Consider the following 16,015-nt stretch of genomic DNA (forward strand, 5'->3'; position numbering starts at 1 on the left):
GGCAATTCCACAGCTGGGATTATGCTTCCCCTTCTTCCCTCAGGCTGAGGAAGTCCAGAGCTTCTCTTGACATGGGCTGCAGCATAAGGCTTGCCTCACATTTTCTTAGCCACACCTCCATCGGGTAACATACCTGTGCACTTGGCTTGCAAAGGTGGACTCATAGTAAGAGAATAATGTCCAAAACAAGCAGGGATGTTACACTGGGGGACAGGTTTCTGGTCTCTCAACTCATAAGGCCTCTAGACCCTGTGTTTGGATTCAATAGAGAAACTCCGTAGTGTCATACTACCCTTGGAGCCACCTGCTGAGAGCCCTCAGCAGCAGAATTCTAAACTGGCACCAAGAAAAATATCACCGACATACTGATATTTTAATACAGAAAGCTTACTATTTTCCTACACCTCAATTGCTTACCATTATGACATGTCTCCATTCAAGTTGTGTTGATGAAACATGAGCAGTATCAGCCCTTTGGTTTTCAGCTGAAAAGGAGATTTTCAAGCCTGGCACTTAGCAAACACATCTTTTTACCTGTAAAGGAACATATCTAAAACCGAGATCACTGAACAAATTTGTAGTTAAAAATCAACATATCTGACCTTTTTTACTTGTGAAGGCATGTGTTTGATACAGAAATCAGAGTTAGTAACACGAGTTTCTCAAGGCCATCTTCTCTGAAATGACTGTTCAGTCATATAATCATATACTAAATCCTTGTTAACACAAAATGCAGGCAAGAGAGTTCTATTATCTTTAAAGCTTTCAGGTGGGGTGAAAGGATGTTTTACACAGAAGTATCTAGCTCCTTTTTTATTTTGCCAGAGTCTGATTTATACATAAAAGTTACGTCAACTTTGGTACGTCACTCAGGGCTGTGAAAAATTCCAGACAGTGCAATGTTGTCTCAGTTGATGCAGCTAAGTCAACAAAGTAATTCTTTCATCAGCCTTCTCAAAAGGCTGGTAGATTTACTAGTAACAACAGGAAAATTCCCGTCCACCGCTGTAGTGCCTACGCTATAGCAGCATAGCTAAAGTATGTTGTAGTAGCATTTGTAGTATAGATATACCCAAGAAAGTTTGTGGGTATGTTTTGAATCTTTGAATGGTCTTTTTCTTTCCCTCTTTCAGATGCATAGGATTTAATTCACTTCCATTGCTTCATTTTGGAGAATGATGTATTGGCTGCATGGGCACTGATCCCATCCCTCCAGAAGGCCCCAGGTGTGGTACAGTTGATGGAGTTCTGCTACATAGGATGAGGGAAAACAGGATTTGCTGAATACAGAGGCCGAAATGCTCTGCATTCCACAGCTCTCAGGGTACCTATCTACACAGTAGCAAGAGGAGGAATGGTTGGGGTGAAGAGACAGGCTGAAGCCAGTGGATCTATTACTAGCAGAAGAGAGGATCAGGAGTGACTTCTCTTCTGCTCCACAGCATAGGAAGACTAGTGAGACTTCCCCATCCCAAGATAATCCATTTTTGGCATCAACACCTGGATTTAGCTCTCTAAAAGAACAGCAGATATTTACATGGTTCTATGTCGCTGTCATACATCTACTACAAAATCAAAGATTAAAAACATAATGATGTGGCTCAGTATTGAATCAAGGAATATGAGACTGCCTCTGACTCCGCTTGTCTGGTCTCAAAATTGATTCCAATCACTCGGGACTTACCCTCCTTCATAGTCTTCCCTGTGTCCTGTGAGCAACCAAAAGACCATAGTTATTGCAGGCTCCTAAACAGTATTTGTACTGTAGCTTATTTTGAATTAAATAATGTATATCAATAACTGAATGATTTAGTTTCTAATGTCAAAACTCTAGTTTGGAAGGCTCTGAGTTTGTAGAATCTGACTTAACATTGGTACTAAATTCCTCTATCTCCACATCAGAGAAATTGCCCTTTCTCTCCCTATCAACTGGTTACAATATTTTATTTAAGCTTACTTCTACAGGTAAAGCATCTTGACTGTTAATCACAGAAAAGGACATATTCCTCCTTTTCTCTTTGGAGGTCAAAGCAGGTTCACAGCAGGCTCTAAAATATTTGCACTGTTTTTGTTTCCACTGAATGCAAGGAAAATAGGGTATTGAGTTCATTAAATAAAATAAAATAAACGCAAAAGTCATTTTCATAACTCAGATGTTCAGATTTCACCGCTCAGAAATAAGGATGTCAAACGTGTCCAGCTTGTACAGCCCTCCTACGCAGCAACCACAAGTCTCAACGATAAGTCACTGAAACCACAGGATTCAGCTTTTTTTGTCCATGACTAGCGTTACCAAATGGGTGCTCTTGTTGTAGTGCTGGGTTTGATCGCACAATCATTTTTCCAAAGTTCGCTTAAAATGCTGATCTCTGAAAAAAAAGAAAACCACATCATGCAAAGCAACTATTCAGTATAGCTTTTTAAATTTTTTAAAATGCATGTATACATACACGTCAAAAGGATCAGAGTAGAAGATCTTAACAGAAGCCATTTTCTAGGCATGCCACACAGGATTTGTCATATTTAAGGAGGGTACATTTCAATGTCCTTTCGAATGATACCTTAATTGCCAAAAGCAAAGAAATAGAACTTGACTGCACATAAAATTTGTGCCACTAACTATATTAGTATAGGTAAACAGTAGAATCACTAGTGTGTGAGCAAAGTGATTGGGATAAGGGTGTGTTTTACCTATACAGCATTTCTTATATGGGACATGGAGTAACTCTATTGGTATAAGGCATAACTTTGTCCTTACTAGGGCTTTTGCTAGTGTAACTATATTAGTTAAGTAAATCACACCAGCAAAGTAAACATTCGAGTACAATGGGAAGATAGGTCTCTGAGCTGTCTCTGTCCTCCTCTTCCTTAAAGGTCAAATTTAGCTCCAAACTTAAGTTTATTAAAAAATTAGGGGCCTGCTTCTGCTCTCACTTGCACCAGTTAAAAACCACTGACACTCAATTACTCCTGATTTACCACTGAGAGAAGACAATTGGGCCTGAGATTTTACAAAACCCAGGACAAACAGAAATGCTGCTATGGTTTTTAAAATTCATTTTTTTTAAAAATTCAACTTACAGTATTTACAGTCTAAAGATAACATCACCATTCTAATGCATTAGAAGAAAATGTCTTCACCTAAAACTAAAAGTAACATTCATTAATCAAAAATGCATAGTAGTCCAATATTAAATTAGATGTTTTGAAAGTTTTAATTTTAAATAATCTGTAGTATATTTGTTTAAAAAAACAGATAAAGGAATATCCAATAAATTTGTAACATAACATTATCCCTGCACAGGTATTGGAAAGACCTCACAAACTATTTATTTTAATACCATGCGTATCATTGTGATTTTAGTGCAATACAAGGAATGGCACTAAAGGGCATGCCAGAGTTTTCAATACAGACTATGATCTCCATCCAAAACCCATTAAAGTTAATAGTAAGATTCCCAGATTAGGCTTGCCTATCAGTCTTGAATGCAAAGTGTTGCAGCTTTTTTTGGCTTCTGGTTTTTAAATAAAGAAGTCTTTATTATTATTTTTTTTTTGCAAATGTAGTTTCTCTTGTTTCTTACTGATAGTGAATAAAACAAAGGCAACTCTCTTGTAATCCTGACCTATCCTGCTACCTTTATTTGCCAGATATGCCCGTCCAATAAGAAAAGAACAATTTTTTAACTTTATTTAAACCAGATTTCTTCTTGTATTCTTACTTTACATCACACTGAGTTGTGTTCCAGTATATTATGTCATTACTCTTTACAATATACATTGTACACACCGTGAATGGAGTTTTCATTATGTGTCTGTTATTCTAAGAGAACTCTTAGGTAGCAGAAAATAGTTTGTTGCTCAGTGTAGCTTGAATGATGACAGACCTACCTCATGAGAAGGGCTGAAGCTCTCCAGCACAATGAAAATACCCTAACCACACTAGACCATGAGCAAGCAATACTTTCAATATGGAGGAAGAAGAGGCTCCTCTCAGTCTGTCATTTCACCATCAATCCCAATCCCATTATTTTGGGGCTGGCTGAATTTCAGTTTCCATAATTATATTTTGCTTCCAAAAAATGGAAAAGGTTACAATGTTTCTCACTTCCTGTCCTAAAATGTTATGTTACACTTCAGAGGTGACTACACTTTAATGGTGGTTAAGCTTATTAGTACACTACTAAGTGCATGTGATATTTTACAGAAGACAGAGTAAAACTGGGTTTTGGCACTATAATGTTCTGGAATGAGAAAGTTCAAAGATATTACTGATGATGTTGAGAATGCTTCATGAAATAAGCAAATTTCAACAGATGTGTAGAGAGAAAGAGGAAAGGTGCCATCCAGGAAGCACGAGGCTGTTCCAAAACTTCATATTTGTCTATACACAGACAACTCAGGAAAAATTAATCTGAACTGACGTTTTAGTAGTTAAACTGCACTCAGAATTGAAGTGGCCTTAAATCAGTTTAGTTTAACTCCCTGTGAAAGTGGGTTAAACTGAACAACAGGAATTCTTGTTCTGCAAGAACAGTGTCCCCAAATAGAGTTGTTCTGAAATAGCATTATACTTTAAATTCATAACTTTCTTTAACCTGCATTCTCTTTCAAGTGGACAGAAATGCTAACAAGTGGCAGAATATTAGATGCAAACCCAAGTGGTTGAGAAGGACAATGTGAACAGCTAGGAGAAAAAGTGTGAATGCATATTGAGGTGGTGGAAGACAAGATTAAAGATAAATTGTGAGAATTTTGAAGATGCCCATGATATGTAGCTTATCTACCAATGTTTTGTCATGAAAATGCGCTCATGGGAATAGTCTCATTAACTTCTTGTGAATAGATATGCATGTGCATATTGGACCCAAACTTTGATTCATGCTCCGGACTCATTACTAACTGCTGCAGCAACAGTCTTTCTTATTGACAAGAATCTAAATGGAAACAAAATATGAAGTCATACCGCTAAACAGATACATAGTGGGATAATCAAGTTGGGCAAAACCAAACATTCATCACGAAATTGGGAAATGGCTTTGTGGTCATATGACACGCTCAAGTGGTGTGGTCTTAGCAAAGATAAAAAAAAAGTTAAAAGGGTTGAGATCTAGGCAAGTTCAGAATTACATAGACCATGCTGTAGAACAATATTTTTACTTGCATGGGAAGCTATTTTTACATAGGTCATATTACTGTTACTTTTACATTGCCAGTTTTTTGCATTTAAGTTGAGTGGCACTATATCTAAAGCCTAACTGCAATAACTTAAATGATGTTCATCAGAATAACATGTTTATTTTCAAATCTGCTAAGAATTAGAATGGTAGGAAATGTTTAGCTCAATGCAAAAGTTCCCACACTTAGCCTTCGTACAAGCTCAGCCTGTGTTCATGAGGCTTGTTAAAACTTTTTTAGGTCCAGAAAGGGCTAAGCTGAAAGCCCACTGAAGTCTATTGGAGTCTTTGCACTGACTTCAATAGGCTTTAGAGACAATGACTTAACTGTCTACGTTGTAATGAAACCTGACTATGAAAGCTGAGTTGGTACAAATCTAAATATTTTTTAACATCAGGACTTGCAACATGGTTCTGTGTGAATGGTATGACTTACTGATTCAACCCCCATCCCAACAACCTTCCTTCAAGTTTGAATTGCTTCCAGGCATGAGCAGTGTTTCAATATAAGTTCCCACACAGTACAGAATTTTTTCCAAGCTGTTTGGGGAGCTTTTCATACCTAACCCTGGACCATTTAAGTAAATCTTATGGTGGAAGTTGCACGGTATTTTGCCTTGATCCTGGATTGGCCAAGTCCATTAGTAGGGTCATCTGACTTTCAGTTAGTTCTTCAGATGGAGAGGAAGAGGCAATTACATGGAGAAAATGTATTTGTTTCACTGATATTTGAACAGACCAGTAGTATTTTATTCCAGAACACAAACAGATGTGAACACAGGCACACAAACATTGCATTTTTTGTAATTATCCATTAATAGGAAGTACCTTAATATTGTGACTAAAGTTATGCTTATCATAGTTGGCTCAGAGATAAGGTAGATGAAGTAATATCTTTTATTGTATCAACTTCTGTTGTTGAGAGAGACAAGCTTTTCAGCTAACACAGAGCTGTTTAGTCTTCTCTGTATAAACTCAAGAGCTTTTCTCTCTCAACAACAGAAGATGGTCCAATAAAAGATATTGCCTCACCCGCCTTGTCTCTCTAATATCCTGAGACCAACATGGCTACAACTACACTGCACATATAGGGGTTTCAGTTTTATAAAGAGGAATTTTCTGTGATATGAATTTTTGTTTGCCATCAGCCTGAAAAGAGTTGGAAGTTTTTCAAAAGGACATTATTAAGGGCCCAAAAGCAAATTATTCCGCTGCATAGGAAAGATAGAAAGTACGACAAAAGACATTCTTGGTTTAACCAGGAGATCTTGCATGATCTAAAAATCAAAAAGGAGTCTCATAAAAAGTGGAAACTAGGACAAATTATAAAGGATGAATATTAGCAAACAATACATGTATATGCAGGGGCAAGATTAGAAAGGCAAAGGCACAAAACAAGCTCAAACTAGCTAGAGACATAAAGGGTAACAAAAAGACATATTCTCTCTCTCATATATATATATTTGTCCTTTTCCAGTCTCCTGGAATCTCTCCTGACTTCCATGGTTATATATGAGAGAGAGAGAGAGAGAGAGAGAGAGAGAGAGAGAGAGAGAGAGAGAGAGAGAGAGAGACACTAAGGACAGGGTAGGTCCATTGCTCAGTGAAGAGGGAGAAACAACAACAGGAAACTTGGAAATGGCAGAGGTGCTTACTGAATTCTTTGTTTTGGTCTTCACCAAGAAATCTGATGATGAAGGAATGCCTGACATAGTGAATGCTTGTGGAAATGGTGTAGGTTTAGAAGATAAAATAAAAAAACAAGTTAAAAATTACTTAGAAAAGTTAGATGTCTGCAAGTCACCAGGGCCTGATTAAATGCATCCTAGAATACTTAAGAAGCTGATACCTCCTCTATCTGAGCCTTTAGTTGTCATCTTTGAAAAACCATGGAAGTCAGGAGAGATTCCAGGAGACTGGAAAAGGACAAATATAGTGCCCATCTATAAAAAGGGAAACAAGAACAACCCAGGAAACTGGGTAAGGGACCAATCAGTTTAACTTCTGTGCCAGAAAGATAATGGAGCAAGTAATTAAGGAATTAATCTGCAAACATCTGGAGGATAATAAGGTGATAGGTAACAGCCAACACGGATTTGTAATGAACAAATTACGTCAGACCAATCTGATGACTTGTTATCCTATCAAAGGAAGCTTTGTGGATAAGGGAGAAGCACCTAGACTTTAGTAAGGCATTTGATATGGTCTCTCATGATCTTCTTATCCATAAACCAGGCAAATACAACTTAGTTGAGTGCATAAGTGGCTGGATAACCATTCTCAGAGAGTAGTTATTCATGATTCACAATCATGCTGGAAGAGCATAACAAGTGGGGTTCTGCAGGGGTCTGTTTTGAGACCGGTTCTGTTCAATATCTTCAGTAACGATTTAGATATTGGCATAGAAAGTACGCTTATTAAGTTTGAAGAGGATACCAAGCTGGGAAGGGCTGCAACTGCTTTGGAGGATAGGATCATAATTCAAAATGATCTGGACAAACTGGAGAAATGGTCTGAGAAGTTTAATAAGGACGAATGCAAAGTGCTCCACTTAGGAAGGAACAATCAGTTTCACACACACAGAATGGGAAGAGACTGTCTAGGAAGGAGTAATGCAGAAAGGGATCTAGGGGTCATAGTGGAGCACAAATTAAATATGAGTCAACAGTGTGACACTGTTGCAAAAAAAGCAAACATAATTCTGGGATGTATTAATAGGAGTGTCGTGAGCAAGACATGAGAAGTCATTCTTCTGCTCTACTCTGCACTGACTAGGCCTCAATTGGAATATTGTGTCCAGTTCAGGGCACCACGCTTCAAGAAAGATGTGGAGAAATTGGGAGAGGGTCCCGAGAAGAGTAACAAGAATCATTAAAGGTCTAGAGAACATGACCTATGAAGGAAGACTGAAAAAAACTACGCTTGTTTAGTCTGGAAAGGAGAAAACTGAGGGGGGACATGATAGCAGTTTTCAAGTGTCTAAAAGGGTGTCACAAGGAGGAAGGAGAAAAATGGTTCTCCTTGGCCTCTGATGATAGGAGGCAATGGGCTTAAACTGCAGCAAGGGAAGTTTAAGTTGGATATTAGGAAAAACTTCCTGCCTATCAGGATGGTTAAACACTGGAATAAATTGCTAAGGGAGGTTGTGGAATCTCCATCTCTGGAGATATTTAAGAGCAGGTTAGACAGACATCTATCAGGGATGGTCTAGACCAGTAGTCCCCAACCTTTAGATGCTGCCGGGCGCCAGGGGGCGTGGCCATTCACCTGCTGGGCGCCAGAGGGCAGGGACACATGCACGCCCGGGGGCAGGCGGCCCCCCCCATAGCTGCGTGCTCGGGGTCAGGGCCCCCCCCCCAAGCGCTGCGCGTCCGGGGCCGGCGCCCCCTCCTCCCCCAAGCGCAGCGCGCCCGGGGCCGGCGCCCCCTCCTCCCCCAAGCGCCGCGCGCCCGGGGCCGGTGCTCCTCCTAAGCGCCGCGTGCCCGGGGCATGAGCGGCCAATTCGTGGCGCTCCCGGGGCCGGCACTTACCATGCGCCCGGGCCGGCTCCGGCATGATGCATGCACCACGTGCCTGGGGCCAGATCAGCCCTGAGCACTTGGCGGACGCACACAAATGGCCCCGCGGGCACCGTGTTGGGGACCACTGGTCTAGACGGTGCTTGGTCCTGCCGTGAGGGCAGGGGACTGGACTCGACGACCTCTTTAGGTCCCTTCCAGTTCTAGCATTCTATGATTTTATGATAAACCATTATTTTGGTTAGAGACTCACAGCTTCCTTACCCTTGTACCACTTACTTCTGTAATTCCTTCAATTACCACTTTATTCTTCAATGTTAGCTTCATATTTGTGTCTTGTCATTTCCATTTTCCATGAACATGACTCTGGAGAATCCAGAAATGCTAGTGGTACAAAAGAACAAGATAAAGTTTATCTTGGAACATTAGCCAGACCTGAAAAAGAGCAGACAGGGGACAAGAGACAAGACCATATGCGTAGCTTCCTTAGCTTTGGAAGCCCTGCAGACTGGCAGCTCCATTTGCAAATTCTGGAGACTGACTACCCAGATATTGGACCAGATTCGCCATACACTCTGTGTTCTTTGTGCCAGTTTATTGAAGCTACGTAGTCATAAACCTAAGTTCATTCTCTAGTTAAATTTTTACAAATTCTTCTAATCAGTAAGTGCGGTGAAAAGCAGGTTATACCAATAAATATAGTGACTTAACTTTTTTCAAAGCTTACCTGTGATTAAACAGATTATGAAGTGGGCAGCTGGAATGCAGGTCTACTTCAAGGATACTTCCAATGATAGAGAAATTTCTGGTCAGATCTTGAAATCGATGAAGATGCCAAAATGATGACTATAATTAAGGGAGTTGAAGAGAAAGAGCTGATATGGACTGAAGTAAAGAGACAATAGACTTTATACAGAGGAGCAGCAAACACCATGTTGGCTGTGGACATGAAGCTCTCATATTATATTTGTTTCCCCATTGCAGCACACTAAGTGTTCATGCAGTACAAAGTGATGGGACTGGCAAACAAGAGTACACAGAGAGCATGATATAGGGAAAAGTTGAAAAGTAATAAAAGTAGCATTTCAAAAACTGATGCTGGCATCTGCCCAAGCCACTGGCAGCATTCCAATGCTGCAGTGAGAGTCTGAGCATGGCTAAATCATATCTCAAGGTCCGCAGCACCAGCATCCCTTTGCAGCTGGGGCATTGTTGAAAATTCTAAAAAATATTTGGACTTAATGTTCCATCGGCTGTCAAATGCTTCGTTGTAAGTTACACAACACATGCCAAAATAATTTCCAACACAACTCAGGTAAGCTGATTAATTCTTATTTAAACTTAAGCTTGAATATTAAGGCACCGTACTGAGTCTTAACTATCAAATTAACTGACGAGTTTTATATGTGAAGTTTGGAAAGAAGCTCCTAGGTTAGGTAGAGCTGCCTTCCCATCCCAAACAGAGGGGAGGGAATGGGGGATTTGGCTAAAACTATATTGTTAGTAGGAAAATATGTTGATTTTCCAACGGGAAAAGTAGAAGAAGAGAGAAGAGTGAAAATACATCTGGAAAAAATCCTGATTTTCCTCCCCCAACTCTTCCTTCCTTTTTTCAGTGGGGCAAATAGCATAGGGAATGGAGTGAGAGAAGAAATAAAGAAAGGGAAAGGAGAGGGAAATAATTCAAACCATAAAAATGGAAAATTTCCTCCCCCCTGAAGCTGTGAAATTGACAAGACAGCCACCAGCCAACATCAGAACTGCAGCATCTGCGCAGATACAGAATCATTAACTAAACAGGCATAAGTCCTATACATTACATTGGTATACTAGGCACTTTCATTGACAGGAGGATTTTATCTATGTTCTTATATGACCTCCAGCATTGTAAGACCTTAGCATCTCCCACAGACAATGAATTTTTGTTCGCGCAACCCAGTGAGGCAGGGAAATAAAATAATCTCGTTTTACAGATGGAGGAACTGAGATGCAAAATGACAACTTGTCAAAGCTTACACAGAGCTGTAGCAGAAAGGAAAATTGAATCCTGAACATCTAAAACACAATCTAATGCCTTAACCATAAGACCGTTTTTCCTGTAGTCTGTACAGTTTTTCACTGTTGTATATGCGGTGTTCATTTTTCATAGTTACAGCCTCACATTTCCCACTTACATTTATTCTGAATTTTATATTTAATACCATTCCAAATTAGTAACTTTGTTTTCCTTATTTTTCTATTTTCTTTGTGCTTTAGTGACTTAAAAGAAAAACTAATAATACCTATAGTGATAAAAAACAACAATACAGAAAGTGGCAATAAGAAACTGGTATGATTTTTTAAAAATGTTAACTATTTTAAAGACTTTTTTTTATCTCTGTTACACATTAGGTCTTTTGCCCCAGTCACCCACTTTGAAAAAACAGAATCTTCTCCTCACTTTTCCTCCTACCCCTTGTGGTGTAGATGAAACTCCACAGAATTCTTTGAAAGCAGCTCTGTACATTTGTAGTTGAAAATGGTTGAAACTGCCTCTAACCCAGCAATGACTAAGCTATAGGAAAAGCCTTCATTCAGTTATAATGTAAAGGAAAATGTGGGTGGAGGAACTGGGCTTTCTGGGTCTAACTCATTTAAAATCTGGACAGTAACAGTCATCAAGAGGAAGACAACTCTCATCAGGCATGGATCTGAGGTTTTTCAGAATTCCATTGTCTGGCAGTTCCCCTTGTCCCTGACTGGTGATGTAATTCTAGAGAGAGTGCAATTATTTGACTCAGCATGTTCCTAAGCCACAAGAAAAAGTAGTGACGTACATAAAAAGCACAGTAGTCGCTCTTATCAGATGAGAAGGACAGCAAGACGTTTTCCCCGATTTATGAACACAAGGGAAAGCTCTTCTTTGTCCTTGCTTTTTTTTTTTATTCACTTGATGCATGTGCCATTTTTCAAATGACCAAAATACATCGCTGACCATGTCCCTTAACATAATATACCAGGTTATGCTCTACTCCAGAGAAATGGCATGAGACCATTAATTGTTTCATTGCCAAAGATATATTACTTGGCTTCCTATTCTTGTTATTCAAGATATATCATAACTGATTTAAGTATCACAAATTATCGTTAGAAACGGGCTGGGCTCAGACACCCACCCATACATGCTACCCACAATATCCTCAAACTACCCACTGGATCAGTGAAATACTAATGGAATCTGTCATGTTTATAGGCTCCTTGTGGAAGTACTGCCTGTGAGTTAAACTGTACATCTGCTATTTCACATAGTTGAGTTTCATTGTAATAAAACTATGCTCTCTCCACTATCAGCTCCCACATAAAAATATTTAAGCTATATATCTTTTTTTCTTTACTTCATGAAGGACTTTCTGCAATACAATGGGATACCAACAGGTTCACAAGACCAAGAACAACATACATACTTACTAGTAGACCATCATTGGGGGATTTTGCTATCTCTCTATTCTGCAAGCTCATTAAATTCTCCTAAATTTAAGGGGCAAGCACAATATCTCTCCCACTAAAATATAAAGTTTATAAATGCTCAACTGAAGCATTTATAAACTTGAAATTAGTTTGAACAAACATTAATTTTAAGCCACTCACACTAGCCCTGAATTTGGAACAGTATGTCTAATGTTGCCTTATTTTACTGTAATTATTTGTTAACTTCCTAGGAACAACAGACTGTTTGAACCACCCAGATATGGCTACTCTTTGAAATCTTTTAATTATGTGATCTTGTCAGGTCATCTTATTGTTTTATTACTCAGAATATACCTCTAGTAATTTCAAAAAATAATTCAAAATAACGGGTGGCTTGTTTAGACGTGCGGTAGCTATTTCGGGATATCTCTGGATCCCAAAATAGCCGCGAAGTGTAGATGTACCCCAAGTGAACAGGCCTGGTTTTGATCCCTTGGTTTGATATCTCTCAGAAAATACCAAGCATGTTAATTCGGAGAACAGCTACATGCCAGTCTGAGAGAAGGTCAGATGGGTAAAAACCCCATCCAAATGTAGCCACTCATTTCAGTACAATGCTAGGCTTTAAAGTAACCAGTTTGCTAAAGCTACACAGCCCATCCAAAGGTTTCATTTATTTCAGCCTTTCAGGGATTAATTTTTAAGGGGCAAAACTCATCCACACCAACTAAAATAAAATAACTATAATATTCAATTTATACAATAAGTTCATCATTAACAAAAACTACTTATAAGTATATTTCTTGCCTGGTTCTAAGTTCAGTCCTATAACTCGTGTCTACTGGAAACAGTGTTCAACACAAAACAATGTTCAGTCTTAAAAGACAGCAAGCAGTAGCCAGAATATTGCATTTAGACTCCAGGCTCCTAAACCTGTTTTGGGATTAACAGCATGTTTCAGAAATTTCTTCACTAACTGAACCAAATGTTATTTCCACTGTGACTGAGGAAGGAGAATGGAAAAATGTATAGCACTCCAGCATCTTGGATGTTTCTGATTTGGTTTTACTATTAAATGCTATGCTAAATAACCTGTTCACTGTTGCAAGAGCCATTACTGAGATCTCATTAGGGTCACATAAGTGCTTGTAACAGGATTCTCAACCTTTTTCTTTCTGAAGCCTATCCAACAGGCTATAAGAAGTCCATGGCACACTGTGCTTTTTTGGATATAAAAGCCAGGGTGCATGATAATGGGTAGCAAGCAGGGCAATTGCCTAGAGCTGGATGACACAGAGGGCCTCACAAAGGTGAGCTGCTTAGCTTTGGCTTCAGCCCTGGATAGTGGGGACTCAGGGCCCCAGGCTTCAGTCCCATATGGCGGAGCTTCAGCTTTCTGCCTTGGGCCCCAGCAAATCTAAGACCAGCCCTGCTTGGCAGACCCCCTGACACCTACTGTGGCCCTCCAGGGGCCCCCAGACCTTTAGCTGAAGAACCACTACATAATAACATCCTACATAGAGAGAGATGTTTTATTTTGTTTCCTTCAGTGAGAATTTCTATCAGAAGTGTTGTTTTAGTAAAATGTTTTCATTGTTCCAGCCCACACTGGCAAAGATTTCTTGTGTTTGTGTTTTGGTTCCATTTGCCCATTTCAAGATATATTCAGATTTAAAAGCACTAAATTGGGCCTAATTCAAGGTTTAATGAAGTCAATGGGAATCTTTCCATCATTTTCCAAAGACTTTGAATTGGAGCCTTTGTACATGCATAACTCATAAAAGGACTGAAATATCAAGCTGAAGTTGACATTTTCCAGGAAGCTACTCCTCACTGAAAAAGAAAATTTAAAATAATTTTGTTATACACAATCAATTTTGCTTATGTTTGGTATGGTACTACCACTACATTTAGAATGACTATACTATTTTAAAAATTATGGAATAACATGATATGTTTGTAAGATAAATAGGTGTGAAATTCTATGGCTTTTCTAGTTATATGCCCCTGGACATACACGTGTGGGGCTTTACAACAGATCACAAAAAACTAACAACTGGAATTACACCCACAAACATACCAGTGGACAGTACTGTTTCTGATGCATCAATGTAATGTATGGAGCAGAGCAACAAAAATAAGTGGGCATTCACATTCTGCATTAGCTGAAGATTGAGAGGTCTTTAAGTATAACTCCATACCAAACACACTGCTATAATATAACCACATGGAAAATTGACAAGTGTCTAACAATGGCATGGTTAAATATGACAATGAAGATTTAAAAAGCTTTCTTTATTACTGTTATCTATAAATTCTAGAGCAGCTGATGGACAAGCAGACCACAACATGTGGCCCTCCATGAAAAACCTCCCCAAACCCCACAACCACAGAAGGCATCTTTTCCAGAGGTTCATTCTACACCCATCCCAACAGCATCACTAGTGTCAGGAATGAGCTCCAACTTACTCTAGTCTAAAATGCAATTTTAACCTGGCACTGGTAGAACAAAGAAACTGAATATCCAATTCATTAAAAAGGAAACACAGACCTAAGTATCATCTGTATTATGATAGTACTGCAGCCTAAACCGTCTCACCATCTATCCCAGTAGATTCACAGACGCACTGAACTGCTGAAGTGGAAAAACATAACCTTCTAGAATTTCACACAGACCTCTGGGGTAGATGTAAACCAGCCCATTATTAATCCATGGATTTTCTTTGAGAGAAAAGAATAGAGCCCCTCTAACTAGAATCTTTTTACTTCTGCCAGTCTCCATAAATGAACTTTGGTTATTAGTAATAGTTATTAATAATCAATTAATCTATCTATCTATATTTTAAATTCCAATTTGGTTTTAATTGGTATTTAGTGTCAGTAGCACACACACACACACACACACACACACACACACACACACACACACACACTTAAAAACTGTCAAAATTGAATTGAAAAAAATCCCAAGCTACATTTAAAAATATTTTATTTAGAAGAGGTTAATTATTTCCAGCATTTTTCATATGAACTTTAAATTTAAAAATGTTGCCTGCTAGGTCATTCTGAGAAATACATTTAACTTTTATTTTTTAAGTTTTGTTTTTCAGGGTTTTTTTTGTTTTGCCAATATTAATTGGCCATATAGCCCATCTTGTAGGAATTGTTAAAAATACAAAATATATCTTTAAAATCTTCCTTTCTGAAAAATTCCAAAATGATTAAACTCTTTTTTAAAAAAATGCAGAAAATGAAAAATCAAAACTATAAAAAACAAAGACATAAAAATGTTTTTGAATTTGTCAATGTGATTTTGTTTTTTTTAACCAACTCTGTTCAGACAGATCAAAAAGAATCACTATGAATACTTGATCTGTGTGTGTGCCAGGGAGAGAAAGGTGCGCACGCATGTGTGCGCGCGCGCGCACACTCACACACACAGTACATTTTTATCAAACGAGTTAAGGTTGAATACATATGATTAACTGAAGGATAAAAATGTTACAGTGATCTTGAAATTAGCCCAAAACAATTGTACAGACTCAGGAAATTAAAAGGTTAAGATTTATTTGGGCTTTTGAATTAACCTTAACTCTGCCCTGTAGTAACGTCATACAATAACTGCTGCATAATAGTGTTTTCATTTCAGATTTAACTGATTTTCAGACACTAGCATTTTTCTTCTCTTTATGATTTATCACTCTTGGGAACAATGGGTGTAAAGCAAATTGCTCCCAGAGCAGATGATGACCCCCTCCTATTGTAGTCTAATTGTGGCCTTAGCATAGCATTTGTAATGAATAAGGGAATTCCTGTGTATACAACTAACTCCACTGAAGTTAGTGGAACTCCACACAGGTGTAGCAGTTTGTA

General features: G+C 38.7%; 1 long non-coding RNA gene across 1 annotated transcript in view; it reads right to left on the bottom strand.

Moving 5' to 3' along the window:
• Positions 1-798: 798 nt before the first annotated feature.
• LOC112546211 (uncharacterized) overlaps positions 799-16,015 on the bottom strand; it is a 101,778-nt gene continuing 86,561 nt past the window's right edge. The window contains exons 5-7 of the long non-coding RNA XR_003089851.3: positions 9,423-9,541; positions 8,975-9,079; positions 799-2,369 (exon numbers count right to left, since the gene is read on the bottom strand). This is a non-coding gene — a long non-coding RNA (uncharacterized LOC112546211). The remainder of the gene's footprint in view (positions 2,370-8,974; positions 9,080-9,422; positions 9,542-16,015) is intronic.

This window comes from Pelodiscus sinensis, chromosome 4, assembly GCF_052426305.1.
Source record: "Pelodiscus sinensis isolate ZL-2025 chromosome 4, ASM5242630v1, whole genome shotgun sequence".
NCBI lineage: Eukaryota > Metazoa > Chordata > Testudines > Trionychidae > Pelodiscus > Pelodiscus sinensis.